Below are 23,056 nucleotides of genomic sequence, written 5' to 3' on the forward strand. Positions count from 1 at the left end.
CATACATACGCGCTTGCCATAAATATATCATTTGATATTTACCAGTCGCTTTTCGGTGAAGGAAAACATCGTGAGGAAACTGGACTAAGCCCAATAAGGCCTAGTTTACCCTCTGGGTTGGAAGGTCAGACGGCAATCGCTTTTGTAAAAACTAGCGCCTACGCGAAACCTTGGGATTCGTTTTCAAGCAAACCCTACGCTCCCATGAGTCGTGGCAAAATGCCGGGACAACGCGAGGAAGATGATGATGACATACGCGCTTGCCACGCATCAGTAAGTTTTGATTAAAGGGGCCCACTGATTATCAGTCCGCCGGACGATATCGGCCTGTCAGTTGTTCGGAACAGTCAACTTTTTGTTCTAACTGACAGGCCCAGTGGGCCCGTTAATCCTCCTCCTTGCATCGCTTACCTCATCAGTATACTGAGGGTCGTGGCTACTTCTTATCTTTGCCACCACCTCTTTCTGTCTGTCGCCGAAATAAGATCGAAAATCGTTTGCACCCTTATGTATTTGACCGCCATATCTCCAGGTTGCTCATTTGATAATGTATTGAATATAAATTGTGTGATTGAAATATTCACATTATTATATAAATAAAACAACTTTATTTTCTTACTTTATTCCTCGTGTGGGAAACTCCATATTGTGAGAATACAGTTATTGATTATGAAGTTAAATATTAAACCACATTATTGCGCATGTGTTTTTTTAATAAAAAGACACGTGTTGTCAAGATTGTTTACCCTTTTTCAAATGCTAAATGAAGTATATATATCTAATCTATCTAATACCTTTAAACGAGAAATTCTTGTTTATTTATATATATATTTCGGGGATCTCGGAAACGGCTCTAACGATTTCGATGAAATTTGCTATATGGGGGTTTTCGGGGGCGAAAAATCGATCTGGCTAGGTCTTATCTCTGGAAAAACGCGCATTTTTGAGTTTTTATATGTTTTCCGAGCGAAGCTCGGTCACCCAGATATTATTATATTAGTCACTAAGTACAGTCGCCATCAGATATATCGGAGCGACCAAGGTGTTCACAATATCTGAACACGCACTCTAACGCCTTGTCATTAGAGGCGTGTTCAGATATTTGTGAGCGCCTCAGCCGCTCCGATATATCTGATGGCGACTGCACAACTCGCCCCGCGGCTATATTACGCTCCGAGCATTGTTTTTGTATTGTTTCCCTCATAAAGCCGTTTTTCCGCAAACTTGGAGGGTAGTTAGCGAAGTTTAAATTGAGCAAGTCCGCCGTAGTGTTCGTAACTCCTACAGCTTACTTGTTCGAGCGACTAGCCTGTTTTTACACGACTGCCCAAAAAAGGAGTGTATTGTTATATGATCCGCGATCTAGGTGTGCTCTTCGACCCTGCACTCTCATTTCGCGATCATGTTCAGGCAGTGACGGATGCGGCTTACAAGAGGTTGGGATTCGTTTTGCGTAATTCTGGGTCTCTGAGCGTATACGCCACTCGCGTGCTCTATGCTGCACTCGTCCGGAGCTTACTGGAGACGAATTCTGTAGTTTGGAGTCCGCATGAGAATAAATATATTCTCATGTTAGAACAGGTCTCATGTCATAACCTATACGAATTTTATTTAATTTTATACGAAATTTGCTCTGACCAATTACTAATTATACATAAATTCAAATATTATACATAATAGCATGCATGGCCTGTAATATAATTTAGTATTAAGCTAGATCATAGATATAAGACAATTTGTGTGCCCTAACAGGGTGTCATGGAAGCTTCCTGAATAATTGTAACAACATCCTATGTACATGACTATACAAATAAACATCTTATCTTATCTTATCTTATCAGGTCCAGAAAATGTACCTAAGGGCTTTGTATAAGAGGCTATACGTACGGCTATTATCCTTACATGTACCCTACCTTATTCTTACAGGGTCAACTTGGATATGACTCCTTACAGCTACGAAGGTCGCTCTCTTTAGCATATTGGCAATCTTTAGAAATAAAATCGACAGTATTAACTGTGTGCGTGCGCCTGTTTGTACCTAACCAATACACCCGCGCGCGACGGCACCCGCTGCTAGCAAGAGTAGCAAGTGGCTCGGCGCGCACGCAGGCGCACGCCTTAACCGGAGTCGCCTTTAAGAGCTTACCCTTCTACCAAAAGCCTTGCAAACCTTTGTATGGACTGACGTTTATCTGACATGGCTATTTGTACGTGTACATTTGAAAAATCGCCAGACTGTTTTGTACAGAAAATGACAGGCAAGGCGTCTGCTCTTAATTCCTATTATACTTACTTTACTCTTTGGCTGTTACTAAATGCTATACAGTTTTAGTTAAATGATTGTGGTTTCATTTTCAATAGCAGTTTGTAGAAGACGTAAGAAGTAGGTAAGTAAGTAGAAAAATAGTCGTAAAAATATTTTTGATGTATTTTAGGATATGCTGTATAAAACAATACAAATCATCTTTAGATATTAAAGCAGAGGTCCCAGTAACACTCGTCATTCTGTAAGCGGTAGAAACAGCATTGTACACACACTAGGGCTAAAGTTAAAGTTAGCCCTAGTTTGTTGATTGTTTAGCCTTGTTAGCCCGGCTCTTGACTTGACATACGGAACTTTGTGACTATTAAATGGTTTCTTAGGCTGCCTTTACACTGAGGGGCAGCTGAAAAGCGTGCGGGAATCAACCAATAACAAAGATATATATAATTCCGTATAAATAAAGTCTAAGAAAAAAACGTGCCTCCGAAAATCAAGAAAATACGACGACACTACGAGTGTGATACTGTCTCTTCCGAAAATCGTTTTTTCCAGATTGCTATTTTTGCCATTCGCAATGTTTACCATTTTACTTTTTCTTGATAGCTTCCTTTTCCGAAAGCAATATCTATTCGCATATTTAACCCATTATTTTAATTTTCCAATAGCTTATTTTCCTGACATAGTACCTACTCCGCCTAAACCACATGAAAGACGTGCGGGAATCATCAAATGAGCAGGTATCTTCATAAAAATAACGTTTTCATTGTCAGTTTTAATTTGTAAAGAGAGTCGCAAATCTCATGCTCGAGCAAGCAGAAATGCGTAGGTTGTTCCGCTGATTACTTGAACGTGGGAGGATTTCCTTCTTACCTACGAGAAACCAGGCCGCATAGCCAACATGCCAATCGCTTACGCTTCGTAGCGAATGAAACGCAACTGTCACTGTCGCACTAATATGGAAGAGTGATAGAGAGACACAAAGCGTTTCGTTATCGAAGCGGTAGCGATTGTCACCTTGGCTAGGCCGTTTAGAAAATAACTGTTTTACCTATACTATGAATCGTTAGTTTTACCTTATCCGACGTTTCAGTTTTATTCACGGATGACTGACGTCCCAGCAAAATGTCAACAGAGATATAAATTATACAATAACAGTCATCATCATCATTGGCCTTTGCGTCTATTCCAGACGATTTATGGTGTAACGCCGGAGAAACACCTTTTTTGTTGGCGAATAGACCGACATGGTCTACCACAGGACTGACAAAAGAACAGTAAACTACCCGAAAATATGTAGGTAGTTTATAAAAAAGTGTTTGAGATAGAAAAATAATATGACTATTTTTAGGACTTCTATCTTCAAACTTTAACATTTATTCAGCAAATAGGCCACAAGGGCACTTTTACACGTCAACATGGAATTTACATACAAGCAAAAAAAAACATCAACAATTATAAAATACAAAGACTGCAACTATCAAATCAAAGTAACGTATGAGAATTACTTAGATATGTATAATGTCTCTTAATGTCGAATTACATAAAAAAACTATAATAATTAAAAAAAACACAGATGCATAAATAGTTATTTGTACAACAAGTGATCAAAGTTTGATATTTCTTCGAGTGCTTATTTTGAGTCCCGTGCAAGCGAAAGATTCTATAATAGATTCACGAGCGTAGCGAGTGAATCTAATTTAGAATCTTGAGCGTAGTAAGGGACTCAAAAGCGCACGAGATGTAAATAACTTTTATCTCGTGTAGTACACAACATTTTTCACCTCAGCGCAGTGAGAACATACGAGGGGTGTTCAAAATATTCTCGGTATGAGAATGAAAACAAACAAGTACGAAAAGTTTGATATTTTTATTTTTCAATATACTCCCCCCCTATGTTCATACACTTAAAAGATCGATCAATTATTTTTTTTAATCCCTCGTAAAAATATTTTTTATCTTTCGTGTAAAAATGCTCCTCCACTGCCGCCTTCAATGCTTCATCGTCAGAAAATTTATTTCCACGCAGATCCCTTTTAAGATTGGGGAGCAAAAAGAAGTCGCTGGGGGCTAAGTCCGGACTATACGGTGGGTGAGTAACAGTTTTAAACCCACATTCAACAATAGCTGCCTTGGCAATATGAGCAGTATGGACGGGGGCGTTGTCATGCAGAAGCAGAATACCTTTGGTTAATTTTCCTCGCCTCTTTTCTTTAATTACATCCTTTAATTGACGTAGAATGTTAGCGTAGTACTGTCCTGTGATATTTACACCTTTTTCTTTATAATCGATTAGTAATACTCCTTCACAATCCCAAAATATCGTGGCCATGACCTTGCCAGCTGAAGGGATGACCTTGAACTTCTTGGGATGAGCTGAACCCTTAATGTGCCACTGCATGGACTCTTGTTTACTCTCTGGGTCATAATGATGAACCCAGGTTTCATCTCCAGTAACTATTCTTTGCAGCACCTCATCAGGATTTTCACCGCACAGGTCAATAAAATCGGAACAACAAGCTACACGCATGTCTTTTTGAAGCCGAGTCAGCATTCGCGGAACCCATCTTGCACTTACTTTTGACATATTAAGATGGTCATGTATAATATCATGTACGGTACCAATAGAGAGATTGGTTACTTGTGCTATAGATTTTACCTTCACTCGACCATCTTCCAATATAAGTTTTTCCACTTTATCAATATTTTCTTGTGAAGTAGCTACTACAGGCCGGCCAGGTCTAGGGTCATCTTCAATACTCTCCCTTCCGCGTTTAAACTCGCTTGACCACTTTTGAATGGTAGATAAAGAAGGAGCAGACTCACGGTAAACACAATCCATTTCCTCTTTTATGGTTTTTTGATTTTTACCCTGTTTTGTCAAGAATTTTATCACGCATCGATGTTCTAATTTAGTTAACATTGTCAATTCGCACATGATGTTCATGTTTGTTCAGCAATTGCAGAAAAACAAAAGACTATCTCGGTTCGAATTATACTTTTTTTTAATGTCAATGAATAAACCTTAGCGGCCAGTAACGAAAGAAATTTTAGAAGAGGTCGTAAGATATCAATACCGAGAATATTTTGAACGCCCCTCGTACCTATTAGACAACTTGAAAAATGTAATCCTTCTTCATCACTTAATACCTGCACTCATGTTTTCTTAAGATATACAAACAATTAAGTTTAATTACCGCAATGGAACACAAAAACAAAACGTAATACATAATAAATTCCAGTAAAATAATATAGAAATAACAAACATTAACTGACACTTCAATCGCCAACTTTGACAACAAAAAAAATCTTTGTAAGATACGGTCCGAATTGCGGATACGTACTATTTGTCAACTTTGGTAAAAATTCTTAAAAGTAAAATAATTAATTTTGCGTGATGATCTGTGTATTTTTTGAGTTCGTTATTTTAATTGTACAATAAAATACCTAAAATATAGTATTTTATCAGTTTTTATGAAATCTTAAACTTTATTTTTATTTATTAATTATTAAGAATTCATACTCGTACGTGGTTTGGAACGATGCGGTCTGAAGTTTTTCGGGGGTCTATTATAAACCGTGAATATACTGTTGAATGTCGTTTTAACTTTTTTTTATCTGTTTCTTTTTGCTAACAGTGTGAAAGGGACAGAGATAATAGAACCCAAGTATTTCGAACTTTTATTAGACCCCGCATGTTGAAATGACATTTGACTATAAAGGTCACTTGAATGTCATTTTGTCTCACTCAGTGAGCAAAATCGCATTTTGCTCACTGTTTTTAAGAATCAAAGTACCCTTGTTCGAGCTGCTGAGGTGAAAAAAAAATTTAAACTTTATAGGTGTAAATGTCTCTAATTGTCAGAACTAGAGATGTATAGGGTCTCCAAGAATCAAAATGTTATCAATTTCAAAAAGGTCTGTTAAGTTGGTTATGTCAGTAGCAATGTAAAGCAAACTAAAGTATGGTATCCCTAGGAAACGAACAATAAGCAGCAATGTAAACAAAATAGTTCCACAGATAGGATATAAATGACACGCGATTTTCGAACAATTCAAACGTAGTGTTGCTAACCAGTGATTTTTCAGATTTTCCGCCTTTTTCTACTGACAAGATTTGCTTGATCAACTATATTTATTGTATTACTTGACTGTGGGTCTTATGAGTGTTTTAACGAGACAGGATACTTTACTTTTGCGTGGGTGTTACCGACGAAACGCCCACGCTTCGTCCCACGTGTAGAAACGTCAATGGGATTTTTAGAGTTTGGGCCCGATTCGGATTTTGAACTAGATATCTATTAGACATCACCAAGATATGACAACGACATTTTTAAGATCTAGCCTGTCAAATTTGACATTTCCGCGATTCTGGAGATACTCTTGAACGATTTCCACAATATCTAAATCGTCTCGTTAAGTATGTATTTTTAGATCTCAAAAGGATTTTGAGACGATCTTAATACGATAATTTAACGTAAAAGTGACATTGGTTGCCCGTATTGAGCTGCAAAAGCTATCTAGTTGAAATCTAAACTACCAGGTCTAGTACATATCGTATCGTTCTCTTCTCTATAACGGATCTTGTTTTCCGAATACCGCGGATTTTCGTGAATACGATTACGATGTCAGAGCCAATAACTGTTGATCTCACATTAAACAAGTAAGATAAGATAAGATAATATTTAAGATAAGATAACATTTATAACAACAAAAAAATTAAGCAAACGTAATACGCTTATTTAAATAGTTACTTAAATATTATAAATGTACAATCATGATTTAGAAAAGTTAACATAAAATAAAAGATATTACAAGGAAAAAAGTGTCTTTTAATTGATATAGGAAATAACCGGCGAAGTGCGAGTCGGACTTGCGCACGAAGGATTCCGTACCATTATGCAAAAAACGTTTGTTGTATGGGAGCCCCACTTAAATATTTATTTTATTTTGTTTTTAGTACTTATGTGTTGTTATAGCGACTACAGAAATACATCGTCTGTGAAAATTTCACTATCGCGGTTCATGAGTTACAGACAGACGGTCAGCGGAGTCTAATAGGGTCCCCTTTGGATACGGAACCCTAAAAAGCTTGTAAAAACAGACATTATTGACAATCGTATAAATCCCGCCATTCATCACAGCAGGATAAGATAAGATAAGATAAGAAATCCGTCGCATCTTTGCGATCGCTTTTATTCCCGATAAAAAAGGGAATCGCGTTTTTCAATACTTTTTAATGGTTTTTATATTTATTGGTTTCTTGAGAAGGCGCTTTCTATCTTTATTTACACCCATATTTGTTTTTATTATAGACTTCAAACTTTCGAAGGATATTTTCAATTCGTTGGTATTTTTGTTAATTTTACGTACAGTCGCCTGCAATAATATGTTACACAACAAAGGCTGCAAAAGTATTTGACACGATCTTGTTTGTAGACCCATAAGAGCGTGTCACATAATTTTGCGGCCTTCGGTGAGTAATATATATAATTGCAGGTGACTGTACCTTAAGCTATATTACGTAGCTACACATTAGTAGGTATACGTTTATAAAGTATGTTTTATGTTTAGTATTTTATATGTAAATTTTCCATGGGTGTCACTTGCCTGTCAATAACCGAATTTATTATTATCTTATACCTTTCAAGGAGCAATTCTTGTATAGGTATATATATGTCGGAGCGAGACACCAGAAAGACGTATTGCAGCATTACAGTTCATAGTTAGACGCCTGTATAAAATCGATTAGCAAATGTTTGGCTATGTATTATTTGCTTGTAACTAAATAATAAAGTTGCGCAGAGAGTATAACGCCATCTATTGGTGTATTTGTTGAACAAAAATGACAGGTAGAAGGCTTTGGAACGTCAAGATGGGTATCTTGAGTGAACGTAGGCACGAGCAGGCATTTTTGTCGTTATGTTGGTAGACTGGTCAGGCAGGTTTACCAACTTGAATTGGAGGCGGGAGCCGTTGGCTCCACCGCTGGAACTGGCTTCATTCTTCTTGATCGGACCGCGCTAGAGATCGGACGTTAGCCAAGCTCGTGCCTAATTCGCTACGTTCCTGAAGGCTTATACCTGAAGGATTATTCTGAAAGTTTATAGATTCTCACGTTCTTTAACCGTTTATCTAAGTGTTTTATTCCAAGTGTTATTTTGATTTCTTATGTGCCATTATAAGCTTACTTTTGTAAAATAAAGAAACTATGTGTTGTTTTGAAAAGATGTGTCCCGCCGAGTTTGTTGCCGGGTTAAATCTTCTCGGGTCAGAGGTGTAGGGTTGGAACCGGTTTAGTTTGACTGAAATAAAGATTTGAACGATTTCATGTGATCTTTTTATTTGCAATTAGTTCTTTTCATCATTTAGTACTGAAATATAGTAGGCACTAGTATGGTTAATGAGTCCGAATGTTTATTTCATGCGTTTGTAGCATACCTACTATTTTGGCTGTGAAGTAATACATCTAGGTACTACCCCCACGCGCCCACCGCCATCGGGACCATCCGTCGCCGACATATATTTATTTATATATATTATATTTCGGGGATCTCGGAAACGGCACTAACGATTTCGATGAAGTTTGCTATATGGGGGTTTGCGGGGGCGAAAAATCGATCTAGCTAGGTGTTTGAGTTTTTATTATGTTTTCCGAGCAAAGCTCGATCTCCCAGATATTTATTTAAATATGTATGTAAAGCTTTATTGTTACAGACTTTAAAATTTGAAAATAAATTTAACCCAATCCAAACCCTAGGTTTATATTAAACGATCCTAATGAATGATTGTTTAATTCCTCCTTACGCTTAAACTGCTAAACTGATGTAGTTCGCAGGCGGAGTCGCGAGCAAAAGCTAGTAGCAATGAATAAACATTGTTAAACTCAATATGCTAGATCACGAGTGACATAATCCACGTGGCGTATGTCCGACAATGTATTCATGTTAGTGCATGCAGCTGTGGACAATGCATTGACCAATACAATATACATACATACAGAATACAGACAAAATACCGACTTACTAATACCTAATTCAATCGCACATATTGTTTAACAAGAAACCGGCCAACTGCGAGTCGGACTCGCGTTACAAGGATTCCGTACATTAAATCCGACTCACGCGGACTGCACATTTCTAATAGATTTTCCTGTCATCTAAAGGTAAAAAACTATTTTATGTATTTTTTTCAAATTTGTAGACCCAGTAGTTTCGGAGAAGGGAGGGGGGAGGTCGGACAGACAGCCAGACAGACGCACGAGTGATCCTATAAGGGATCCGTTTTTTCCTTTTGAGGTACGGAACCCCAAAAAAGTAAGTAGTATAACTCAGGGCTTTAAATACCGTTAAAAAGTTGGTATCGTTACCACAAGGTGACAGATTTAACGTTAAGTTGTAACTAACGTTAGACCAGGTACCGTTAGTTATACTACTCTTTACCGGTAACAAAATGGTAACGTTAGCAGCTGTCAATTTGAGCTAACGTTAAGTCAAAGGTATCGATACACCATTGTTAACGTTAGTAGGTAACGTTAACAGCTGCTTATTTACCGTTTGATTAACTGATAGGTGCCATCATCGTTGACAATCGAGCGAATGTTCATTCACTCTCAAGCAGAGATGGGCAATTTTAATAACAAAACTTCCGTGAGACAAAGACATATTAAATGGAGATGGGCATTTCGTAATTGATTCCTGGTTCCACGATTACTCGAAATTACTTTGTAATCTGATTACCGATTCCCAGATTACTTTGTAATCTAACAATACCGAATTACTAATAGTGGAGTCAATATAAAGTTAAAGTTACATTAATTGCACAGTAAAATGTTTCTACACGGGTGAATTATATATCATATTGAATACCCGTCTGCAAATTAACAACTTGATATCTGTTCCCGTTTTTGAGAAATAACATTTTTTTTATTTTATATTTTATACTACCTAAACAGTAATTGCTAACTAGATTTTTTTTGAAGAATGGGCTATGAAGCTTACACGACTACACGGTCAGAATTTCTCCCGACAATAATATTAATTATAGATTTAATGAACAAAACAATAATTTTGTAAGTTTTCCATGACCGAGAATATCCCACACTGAGAGAAAAGTTTACTATTGTGGTTAATTTAATAGTATTTGTTTCGATCATGTTTAATTTATCTGCCCGAGGAACTGCTATATTCGCAGAATAGCAGCATGATTTTGGAAACAAACAGCAAATAATGTTCTACACAATTAATGGACACTTCTAGTTTTTTGGCAGTACATAACTGTACAAGTTATTGAAGACTACATACTTATTTTTCTCGCAATAATTAAATCAATTTCCAGCATAAAAAGTCAATGAAGTATGCTGTATTTCCAGGCTTCCACAGAGGCCAAGTCAAACTTTGTTTAAGATGTCAAAAAGATATCATTTTGTTATCATTCGCCCAACCGTCTCGCTCGCACCAATACATATTTCATCTAGTACGAGTGAAATGCACGCGCGAATGATATAAAATGACATCTTTTATAACAAAGTTCGAATTAGCATCAAGGTATATTAGGAAAATATACCTTATGACTTATGGCATTGCGTTAAGGTTTAATAATTCAATGCATAAAGTGTCTGTGTTTATGTGAAAAATGATAGGTGTCAATTTTTATATCTATTCACAAAACGTTTAGAATACAGGATGCACAGTCAGATATAAATAGACCCTTGAAGTCTTACAACTATCTATGATACTGGATCTCAAGCTTATTTGGTTAGTAAGTACCGTTCACCAAGTTATACTTCGAATAGCCACCCGGACAAATTCCAAAGCTAATTTCGAATTTTAAAATTTGACAATTCACGAGAAGAGTAACGTAACGTCAAAGGATATGTTTGTCCCTTTTCAACGATCCTGTCATCCGATGCTTGAGTAGAGAAACTAAAAGAAGCAAATATCAGCAATTCGTAACGCTTAGTTTTTGTTAGCAATAGCGCATCGCGACATGAGAACTAGTATGAGCCTGGCCCTCGATTACGTATAATTGCAAGGAAACTTGGGATCAAGTTATCTTAGTCAATTTAGAGCAGTTGGAAATCAACTCATTGTGAAATTTTTGAACGTTTTCAAATAATTTGTTGGATTAAGTAGTAAAAGTGTTACAGTATGTTATATATTTGTGATCTACTCACAAGGCCCTTTCATTTGGTACCCCACATGGTATGTTTAAAAGAAAAATAGTAAAAACTTTGCATCACAGTAACTACCCTCACCACTTTCGCGCTTGTCATCTCATATATTTGTGTTCAGGATATTATACTGAATGCACTGATACCAAATATACCTCATATCCGAGACGACATGAGCGTAAATTTTTCTAGAAGACTTTTCGAGAAAAGGCCAGGCTACAATATCTTTACAGGTTGATTGATACTGAGTGTATTAACACCATGTTCACCCATATCCAAGACGATATTAACGAAAAGTAACCTAAAGCCACCTAGGCCTACCAACATTTTCGTAACAATGAGAGATTACACTGATTTAAACTTTCACGATTTTTACACATTATTAAATTATACAACGATACGCGATTAAGTCCCGTTGTATAATTTAATAATGAGAGATTATTTCTTGGAAATAATGTTGTAATATAAACTCCGTGCTGTCAAAGTTGTTAATGATTTAATATAATATTGTTAGTTAACTAAGCAAGCAGTAACATCAATAAATAGGTGTCTCATTTAATATAATCCGACTAAATTACATTTCAGCAACACCTACATATTTCACAAAAAAAATCAAGACATTATCCAACCTATATAATCTTGACGTATATTATATCAAAGACGCCTGTACCTAATATAAACCGACCAAGTAACGAATTAGCCATACCATCATATTTAACAAACTAATTTATGACGTTTTGCAACCTTCTTATTTTGGCAAATATATTCCGACACAGCCGGGTGGTATTTTATCTGTCCAATCTCGGTCCATTGTGTATTTGCGTCTCACATTTTGCTTAATGAGAGAGTGAGACGCAATGCATATTGGACAAAGATCTTAAACAAGTAGAATACCACCTCTTTCATTTGATAAACATAAAGAATAATGACAAAAGACTATGAACTCTAACTACTAGAATTAAAGTTGAGTTTTACTAACGTACATAATTATCTTTAATGTATTTTGACTGATTCTGTTTCAATTTGACAGAAGCCCTGCCGTATTTATGGTCAATAAGGTCTACTGGCCTTAAAATTGTGTATGAAATTACAAGCAAATATCAGCTTAAAGAATGATAGTGTTAACGTTAGTTTGGTAACGTTAGTTTATAATGTGAATTGGGTAACGTTAACAAGCCCTGCAATAAAAAGTAAAATTACCGGTAAAATTAACGTTAACTAGCTAACGTTATAATAATGTTAAGTTATCAAGTATCGTTACCATTTACTACCGGTAATAAGGTATTTTTATGATTTTAACGTTAAGTAACGTTACTTTATAATGTGAATTGGTAACGTTAACAAGCCCTGGTATAACTATAGTGTAGACATAACCGTCACTCAGTAACTGAGTCAGAATATAGCTATAAACTTTGCCGTCTCAAACTGTCTCTAGATGTTATTTTCTTGTTTAAGACAACTGTCGTAGTTCTCAGACATCTCAGTGTCGTCAGATAAAATCTGTAATTATACACACGTAATTTCATTTAAGTGGGACTTAAAGTTGAAATTTACGGCGAAGCTAAGAGCGGCTTTCGGGTTTGAAAAATATGTTATCGATGTGATATGTCGCTCAAGATTATAATATTGGTACGATCAAGGAATTTAATTCCAGTGTCATTTTGTACCTTTCTATTAAATTTTGAGTGTTTCCCATTTGTCCCGCTCCGCGTGACAGCTGCTATACATGAGGCGGGGACAAATGTGAATGATTTAGGTATGTATATGAAAACACCTATTCTCTTCTGTGCCCCATAAATCGGAATACTTTCACCAAATGTTGCCCTTTACAATCAGATGTCTACCCATATTTTATAGCCTAGTTAAGTGTCCCACTGCTGGGCAAAGGCCCCCCCTCGTTTCCTCCACTCAACTCTATCATTTGTACCTACTTTCCCGCCAATCCGGATAAAATGCTTCCAAGTCGTCCCGCCATCTCCTTTTCGGTCTGCCTGAACCCCGGCCTGCACCGTCTATGGTGTTCCGTGGGTCCCACTCGGTAACCATTTTGGCCCACCTTTCAGGGTGCATGCGGCAGACATGTCCCGCCCAGTCCCACTTTAGCTTAGCGGTCTTGGCACCTACATCTACAACTCGACATAAATGTTATATCAAATAAAATAAAAACTTCGAGATAAGAATGCCGCCCTAGGCGAGGACAAAGTGGCAAAGTTTGCCAGTTTAAGTTGGCGATATTATATCTATAGTGTATATTATATCTATAGTTTGGACTTTGGAGGACGGGGGAGAAGCTTTTAGAGGATTTTTTAAGTTTTAGTTTGACCTGGTTTGAAGATTGATAACGGTAAAGTTCGAAATAGTGGTTAAACGTGGAGTAAAACGATTTCGGCTTGAAATAATGCAGTTATGATTTCTTTTTCTGTTAAAAAATAGTACATTGTGCAACATGGGGCGTAAGTTAAATATTGCAAACGAGAGTAAGTTAAATCTCGATAGACTCGAGTTTGCAATATTATTACGCACCGAGTTACACACAATGTTTTTCATCACACTTGCGATACAAAAATGAAGTATAAAGACAAAAAACTGTTAATTATGGTACTAGAAACTCCATTATTCCCTAGGGGAAACGCTTTTTCTATTACTCCCGCTAAGCATGCGTGCAATTCCACATTTACTGAGCGAGTGTGATGAAAATATTATTTTTTGTTTCATGACGATTCGTTATACTTGACTTTCGCTTTGTAACTTAATATATGCTAATGCTTAATTCCAATTCAACGGTAGATCAAATAATGGAATTTAAGTTGTAAGTACGATTTGTTTTAACCTAAACCGCTGTCGCTTGTGACCACCCGCTTGTCGCTCATGACTTACGGCTATCTGCGGAGAACAGTTAGGGGAGCTAAAGTTGTACAAGGATAACCGCTCAACCTAAGGCAGTCGTCCGACCTGCGACGATAAAAGAGCGTTTGACTATTTCTCGCACTGTAAGTAAATTACGTATAGATGAGGATTTATTTATAAAAGACATGCATAACATATTACTGACTATTCACTGAATATTCTAAAGTTTTTACTTTAAATCTTTAATGGATTTTAAAAGATAATACACTTACTCATTTGTCGCCGCTTTGACATCTGCCTAAACCGCTTGCGCTTGTGACCACCCACCAGCCGCCCGTGACTTGTCCCAACCAATCGACGACGGCACGAAAATTTTATACGTGAGATATTACGTTAGCTTCTTTCCACTTCTAAACCGCTATCGCTTATGACCGGGTCGCTCACCGAGTCACCGCTCATGACATGTCCACGGAAAGGTGAGAACTTGTAAGCATACGTGAGATGTCTCGACATTGGTCGCTCCTAAATCGCTGTCACTTATGACCACGCGCTCACCGCTCGTGACGTGTCCCAACCTGTCGACGGAAAGGGGAGAACTTGTATACGTGAGATGTTTCGACGATGTTGGAACATGTTTATTGCATCCGACTTTACTGCCTCTACTTATTTTACTTTTATTGCTGTACTTAGATTACTTGAAATCTTTTGATAGTGCAAGGGTCACTCCGTGAAAGTAACGCGAGTCCCTTTTTCAGTGATGGCAATTTAAGGGTCAGTCTACATCTAGGGATAAAAAAGCGGCCAAGTGCGAGTCGGACTCGCCCATGAAGGGTTCCGTATTTAGGGGATTTATGACGTATTAAAAAAAAACTACTTACTAGATCTCGTTCAAACCAATTTTCGGTGGAAGTTTGCATGGTAATGTACATCATATATTTTTTTTTGTTTTATCATTGTCTTATTTTAGAAGTTACAGAGGGGGGGACACATTTTACCACTTTGGAAGTGTCTCTCGCGCAAACTATTCAGTTTAGAAAAAAAATATATTAGAAACCTCAATATCATTTTTGAAGACCTATCCATAGATACCCCACACGTATGGGGGTTAGATGAAATTTTTTTTTTTGATTTTCAGTTCTAAGTATGGGGAACCCCCAAAATTTGTTGTTTTTTTTCTATTTTTGTGTGAACATCTTAATGCAGTTCACAGAATACATCTACTTACCAAGTTTCAACAGTGTAGTTCTTATAGTTTTGGAAAAAAGTGTCTGTGATATACGGACGGACAGACAGACAGACAGACAGACATGACGAATCCATAAGGGTTCCGTTTTTTGCCATTTGGCTACGGAACCCTAATAATGACACTTCGGATAAACTAACACTTAAATTAGTATATTTAATAAATAAATAAAAGTAACATTCGATAAAATTATCACTCACCCCTTGAATCTTCGCGTTCCTTTTCGTTCTTTGGTTTATTATTTGAATTGTGCCTTGCATTTGAACTATTAATATCTACCCAAAAGCTTAAAAGCTATTATTTTTTGTGTCAATATTATTTTTTTAACACACTCTAATTATTTTTCGTCTTAAGTTAGGTTACCTATTTATAATATGAATATAAAAGTAAAATAAAAAAACACTTTCAAAACAATAAAAAATACATATAAACAAAACCCATAAAAAACCTAAGCTAGGGTGCCGCCAGCAGCGGGGCAGGGCTCAAGCTACCGAAACACATTCTTATTGTTAACTATACTCCAAAGTATTCCGTTCTGTTTTAGTCATAACGAAACGTAATGTATGTTAGTCGCCATAAATTATATCGAAGCGGCGGGTATTCAAATAAATACTAGTCTAACAAAACTCGTACAGTCACCTGCAATAATATTTTACACAACGAAAGCCGCAAAAACTTCAGACACGATTTTATTTGTAGAGCCATAAGAGCGTCACATATTTTTGTGACCTTCGAAGAGTAACATATTATCGCAGGTGACTGTATAAAAAACCGGCCAAGTGCGAGTCGGACTCGCGCACAGGGTTCCGCACCATCAACAAAAAATAGAGCAAAAAAATCGTGTTTGTTGTATGGGAGCCCCCCATAAATATTTATTTTATTTTATTTTTAGTATTTGTTATTATATCGGCAACAGAGATACATCATTTTTGAAAATTTTAACTGTCTAGCTATCGCGGTTCGTGAGATACAGCCTGTTGACAGAGCTGTCTTTTAAAAAGATTCTGAAGACATCAACGATATTTTCCCTCTCAATTTCACAGTGCCTAGGTTTCCTAGTGCTCTTATAAAACCTCATTAAAACGTTAATACCCTCCATTTTTCTCAGAACCATAAAAATCTATGGCGCGGAACGAAGACTTGTCTTAATTTCTTTAAATGTTCCTACACAATCTGACCAAAAATAGATCTTATGTCTTAATGTTAAGGTTCAAGAATTGTCAATTAATTTTCCCTTCAAATGTACATACTCTTATTTACCTACTGACCATGTGGACCTTTAGTATATTGTGTGTATGGCGGTAAACGAGAGTTTACGAACGAGTGTGAATTAAAGCCCGAAGCCGAAGGCAAGGCCTTAATTAACACGAGTCAGTTAGGGGTGTTTGAAGATTGGTTGACTGGTAGAGAATGCCTTAAGGCATTAAGCCCGCCATTTGTACCTTCATGTATTGTGCAATAAATACTACGCGGGCCGATACGACTCACCTATAATGCGGCATTTTGAGTGTGTCATAACCGCTACTAGGTGTTAGATTAAGTTATTGCTGTCTGTGTATGTTGTAAATCGCTTTCTGTTTTTGTTCCACTAACACTTAGTTTTTAATCTTAATTGTTACTAACCATTATGGGCTATTGTTGTCTTTTAAATAAATAAATTGAATTGAATTGAATTGAATAATTGTCAGACTTTAACTGTCTTTTGTATTGCTTTAAAGCAATGAGTTCCGTACTTATATGCATTTGATCCTCAAAACAAACCGGATCGACTGATACTTACCATTAATAAAAAGTTGTCATCTAGCCTAATAACTACTCTCTTTAGGTACCTATGGGAAGCACTCACAGCAAAATCCTTAACTAAGCATTAATGAACGTCATGTCATTGCAATAAGGTTGACGATCGTTTGACAGAACGAACGATGGATATTACACTTTTTATGTAGAAGTCGAATCAATGCGTAAATACGAGAAGATTTACTGACATATAGGTATTTATTTTTCACGTGTTCAACTCCTAATGCACGATTCCTGTCAACCGTGTACGTGAATAAATTATTTAAGTGAAAATTCACTGAAAATCTTGCTTAAGAGACGGGACATTTATCATTTTGCCGACTAAGTGAAGGCTTAAGAGTAAATAACCAAAAAACGCAATAAAATACGGTTGCTGACAGTTGTAAAGGTCTGCACATACAGTCAGCAGCAATGGTTGCTAAACGGGCGAGGTGTTCAAAATTAACTTGACGCGACTTTATTGTTAAGAGAATAAGAGCGCGTCAAGGTAATTTTGAACACCTCGCCCGCTTATCAACTTATGGTGCTGACTGCCTAAAAAAAATGACGTTTAAGGGAGGATATTAAATTCATGAAAATAATATATTAAGCGTTCTTATAATAAATGAGGACGTTTTTCGATTTTTCTAGGATACATCAAATCCTGATCTGATAAGAATGAGATAATATCTAAAGTTCTCTCATACAACTAAAAAAAAATATTTTTTTTCAAATCGGCCCAGCAGTGTTCCCGAAATCAAATTAAAAAATATACTGACCTTATCCTTCCTTCCTATACCTTCTTACAAAAACGCATACCTACAACGAACTCGTATATTACATTATTAGAACATATATTACAGACATACTTACACAAAATAACAACCACTTTTATGTAAAAATAAAGTTACAAAAAAGCTTTCAAAAAGCTCAAACATAAAACACTAAAGCACAAACTAAATGTATCCATGACACGCCTTTTCAGCCATTTTAATTACATTTCAAAGAACATTCGCTCGTTCACTCGTTCTTTCATTCATTCACTCAAACTCTAATTGCTCTGGAGTTTTAATTTTATTCCATTCTGCCAGTTTGTTTGGCTTTGAGTGAATGGGTGTCGGAAATAAATAACAAATGGGTTCATGACGCTTTGAAACTTTGTTTTGTTGGTATTTTTGTTTTGAAGTGGGAAAAAGTTATCGTGCGACCAAATAATTTAAAGAAAAATAGTACATTACATACCTTAGGGAGTTGAATTCGTAAATGCTCCAGATCGCTGGTGTTTGTGGCCCGAACCGAAGGTGACCGCCATATGCCGGAATCACACTTCGCTATGCGTTATTTGTTATGCGCGTTATTCGGCCGCATACGACGAAGTGTGGAGGGTTCATTCGTCTATATTTGCTATATTTGCCCGCATAACGCATAAGCGCGAATAGCAAATACGCCTATCCGTCCACCTGTCGGTTTTTTGACACACTTCAAAGGACACGAATAAGCCGAATATGCGTCTCGACTGCCCACACTTCGGTCACTCATTCACTCTTTTCAAAGCTTACGCTTTTCAAAGTCAAAACGCACCACATATGTTTGGCACACCGGCACCAAGTTTGGCACACCGGCACGAAGTGTGGATGCCGTGTTTGTTGTTCGCGCACATAACAAATATTTGAGCGAATACAGCGTAGTCGCATAACAAATAACGCATAGCGAAGTGTGGTTCCGGCAATAAATATGCGCTCTGGGGCTTTACGAATTACCGCCCGTGGTTTGTCTAAAGTTTTACGTCTTGCCTTGGCCAGGAAGTGAAAATAAAATCCCACTTATGGGCCTAGGGTGACGTAAATATATAAAAAGGATGGATTTCATGCACTTCGTGAGAGAGTGAATACTACCCTTTGTTTCCCATGAAGTTTTAAGTCATAATGTATTATTCATCATTATCATATTATCATTAGTCATAAAACTAAAACCGTTAACTTTTCAGGATTTTCGTTATCCTGATAGGTTAGGTTAGGTTTGTTTTATGGCAATCCTGAAAAGTAACGCGTTTCTCAGCCAAATGAATTAGGTATGACTAACGAAAATGCGGGCAAACAATACATTATGATTTTTTGGGAAACAACAGAGACCCGATATAAGGACCGTATCGAAAAGAAAGTAGACAACTTTTCGACTGCATCTTTCTTTTCACGGACGTCAATGACACAAATAGGTTCGATGAAATTTGCTAGGTCTACGGGGTTTTTCGTTGGCGAAATATCGATCTAGCTAGGTCTTATTATCTCTGGGAAAACGCGGATTGAGTTTTTATGTTTTCCGAGCAAAGCTCGGTCTCGCAGATATTTATAAGTATGTACAAGTGTATGACGACCGGTCTGGCCTAGTGGGTAGTGACCCTGCCTGTGAAGCCGAAGGTCCTGGATTCGAATCCCGGTAAGGGCATTTATTTGTGTGATGAGCACAGATATTTGTTCCTGAGTCATGGTTGTTTTCTATGTATTTACGTATTTGTATATTATATATATCGTTGTCTGAGTAACCACAACACAAGCCTTCTTGAGTTTACCGTGGGACTTAGTCAATTTGTGTAAAAATGTCCTATTAATCTCTGTCTCTTTGAATCTTTGAATCTTTGAATAATATTTATTTATTTATTTATATATTATGTACCTATCAGTGGCGGCGCGTCAAAGCGTCAAACATATCCATAGGCAAGCCGGGGCTAATTTGGCTTACATATTTCCTTTACAACTCTGCTCAACGTCCAAAAACAGGCAAGCCGGTGGGAATCGGCTTTTATGGACGCGCCGCCACTGGTACCTATGTATATATGTTGCCATGTTGCAGCAAAACTCTCCCACTCACAAAACCGCAAACGCGGCGCGTGGAAGTGGTGCACATTTAATTTGGTCGCGGTTCCGTGCGAGTTGAGTGTTGTGCAGCTCACAGATCACCTCACTACTAGACAGAGCATATGGAGGTATGATAACACGCGGTCACCACACATAGGCGCTGCCTTTTAGTGCGCAAATTACTTTACTTTCAAGATGATAAAATGCAAATCTGCATACTGATTCCAAAGAATAAAAAAGCGGCCAAGTGCGAGTCGGACTCGCCCATGAAGGGTTCCGTATTTAGGCGATTTATGACGTATTAAAAAAAAACTACTTACTAGATTTCGTTCAAACCAATCTTCGGTGGATGTTTACATGGTAATGTACATCATATATTTTTTTTAGTTTTATCATTCTGTTATTTTAGAAGTTACGCGGGGGGGGGACACACATTTTACCACTTTGGAAGTGTCTCTCGCGCAAACTATTCAGTTTAGAAAAAAATGATATTAGAAACCTCAATATCATTTTTGAAGACCTATCCATAGATACCCCACACGTATGGGTTTGATGAAAAAAAAATTTTGAGTTTCAGTTCTAAGTATGGGGAACCCCAAAAATTTATTGTTTTTTTTCTATTTTTGTGTGAAAATCTTAATGCGGTTCACAGAATACATCTACTTACCAAGTTTCAACAGTATAGTTCTTATAGTTTCGGAGGAGGAGGAGAACGCTCTTTTCTTGAAGCTTTAATAGTCGTATGGGTCCGCAAATACCGCGGGCGACAGCTTATTTCACAGTTTAGCTGTGCAAGGCACAAAATTTCTGGAGACACTCGACACGTACAGTTGAGGACTGCCAACCATTTAAGAAAATACCGTAATCCTTGTCATATATCTAAATATGATTGGTTCGAATTCGTGTGCGTGACACCGCTGTATACTGGCCCTATTCTTATACTGTCCGTAAGCCCCGTCTTTAGATATATATGTCAATGATCGTAATGCGGAGTCTGTGTATTTTGTGGTCTATTCTGTGATATAGAATAGACACATACTGTATGTGTGTGGCACTTGCGGCAGACGTTCGTTAAATTTAATTGCAGACTTGGCTGTCTTTTTCGCAACTGAGAATGACACTTGACATGTAATAGTGAGACTTTAAAACTTTTGAGACTAAAGAGTAGATAATTAACTTCCTGATTGGGTAGCAAGATTTGGCATACCTACTTGTGTTTTCAACCCTTTTTATGGCATACATATTTTGCTAGCTGTATACTTATAGGTCATACTGGGCGACTGACGGTAGGACCAACCTTGAGATCGTGGAAAAAGTGCAAGTGGCCCTTAGGGGGTAAGTTAGGGGTACAAATTTTTAATGTTTCCATTCGGAAAAAGTCTCCAGTTGCTATATTTTTGTAGAAAATCCTATTTTACCAATTTCTTATTAATAAAATAGTACATTTTACATGTCAACTAACTAAAGAATTACATTTCAATATTATAGCATAGCCTCCTAAGGCCCAAGGTCCTACGGTACTTCTTCAGTTCGATGAAATTTAAACCATATTCAATTGGAACAGAGTTGCATTTTATTTGTTTCGTTTAATTTCAAACAAATAAAAATCTACTCTACCTTATTCCCTGCACTTTAGGTTAAAATTTCAGTGGCATTACATTTCAATATGATTAGGTACTTATTTGGGGCATTATCTATGAAAAGGGACCTTATTGTCGATGGCGCTTACGCCGCACAGCGTCGCGCGGCATTGTATTTATATCGGATCCTTAATAATGGCGTAACCGCCATCGACAATAAGGTCCCTTTTCATAATAATGTCACATGTAAAATAACAGTATAAACGTGGGATAAATCGTGTTCATACAAAGTAGTAGTTGCATGTAGCCTGCAGCCAACTAAATTTTAATGAATACAACATAAGCCATAAAGACGAAATCTCCACACCGCACCGCCTGCATCTAATGTTTTCATTTTGTAAGCAAATTACTTGGCTTATTTACATATTTAATTTCGTCTTATTGTTGTGGTATATGAAAAATGCAATGTCTGGTAAAATTAAGTCGAATTATATCTTTTAATGAATTTTCTTATCCAGATTGTGGTTATTATTTATTGTGGCTATGAATGAACTGATTAAAAATTTAAATCTATGATAAAACAACGAAACCTAATTGTGTTTGGCTTTGTGAGAAATGTTTGTCTCGATGAGTATTAGTTGCCGTTGAAAGAAAACAGTTAGTTATATAATGAATGAATGATATAAGCTTGTATAAAAAAATAGACAAAAAACTTATAACATTTTGTCCAGCACTATATAATATACTCACTCAGCACTTTCTAGTTATTTTTGTATGCCTTCGATCCTCTTCGTTATGTAACATACCTGAAACAAAATAGATAAAAATATTAATATTATATCATGCGAACGAGAATGCAAATATTGGGACGGGTACCGCCGCGACCGGGTGGCCTAGTGGTCAGGACGTTAGCCGCGTAAGCTGAAGACGCAGGTTCGATTCCCGCTTCGGCCACCGGTGATTTGGTCACATTTTTTTTTGGTGTCCTATGCTATCATTTCAGTTTATAATTTAAAAATATAGTAGTGCGACTGCTTAAAATAACAAGTCAAAATATTTTCATAAAAATAATTTGATTTGTTCCCTATATAGTTGGATTACATTATGTGTATCACTGATTGATCATCTGTACAGCTACCAACAGTTTGGCACTGACATAAACGCCATCGAGAACGTAATTTACTTTCTATACATCTCGCTCGTACTCGCATATTAGTGCAAACGAGATGTGTAGAAAGTAAATTACGTTCTCGATAGCGTAAATGTCAGTTTTGACACTGTCACTGACTCATGGTACGGGCTCTGATCAATCACTGATACGCA

The 23,056-nt window shown here is 37.0% G+C and overlaps 1 protein-coding gene and 1 long non-coding RNA gene across 2 annotated transcripts in view; one reads left to right on the forward strand and one right to left on the reverse strand.

The window, feature by feature from the left end:
* The window catches only part of LOC134657982 (uncharacterized), a 97,314-nt gene extending 81,763 nt beyond the window's left edge, over positions 1–15,551 (forward strand). Inside the window, exon 3 of the long non-coding RNA XR_010097661.1 lies at positions 15,124–15,551. This is a non-coding gene — a long non-coding RNA (uncharacterized LOC134657982). The remainder of the gene's footprint in view (positions 1–15,123) is intronic.
* Positions 1–23,056, reverse strand: part of LOC134657953 (KH domain-containing, RNA-binding, signal transduction-associated protein 2-like) — a 292,941-nt gene that overhangs the window by 247,377 nt on the left and 22,508 nt on the right. The window lies entirely within an intron of this gene.

Source organism: Cydia amplana, chromosome 21, assembly GCF_948474715.1.
Source record: "Cydia amplana chromosome 21, ilCydAmpl1.1, whole genome shotgun sequence".
NCBI classification, from domain to species: Eukaryota; Metazoa; Arthropoda; class Insecta; order Lepidoptera; family Tortricidae; genus Cydia; species Cydia amplana.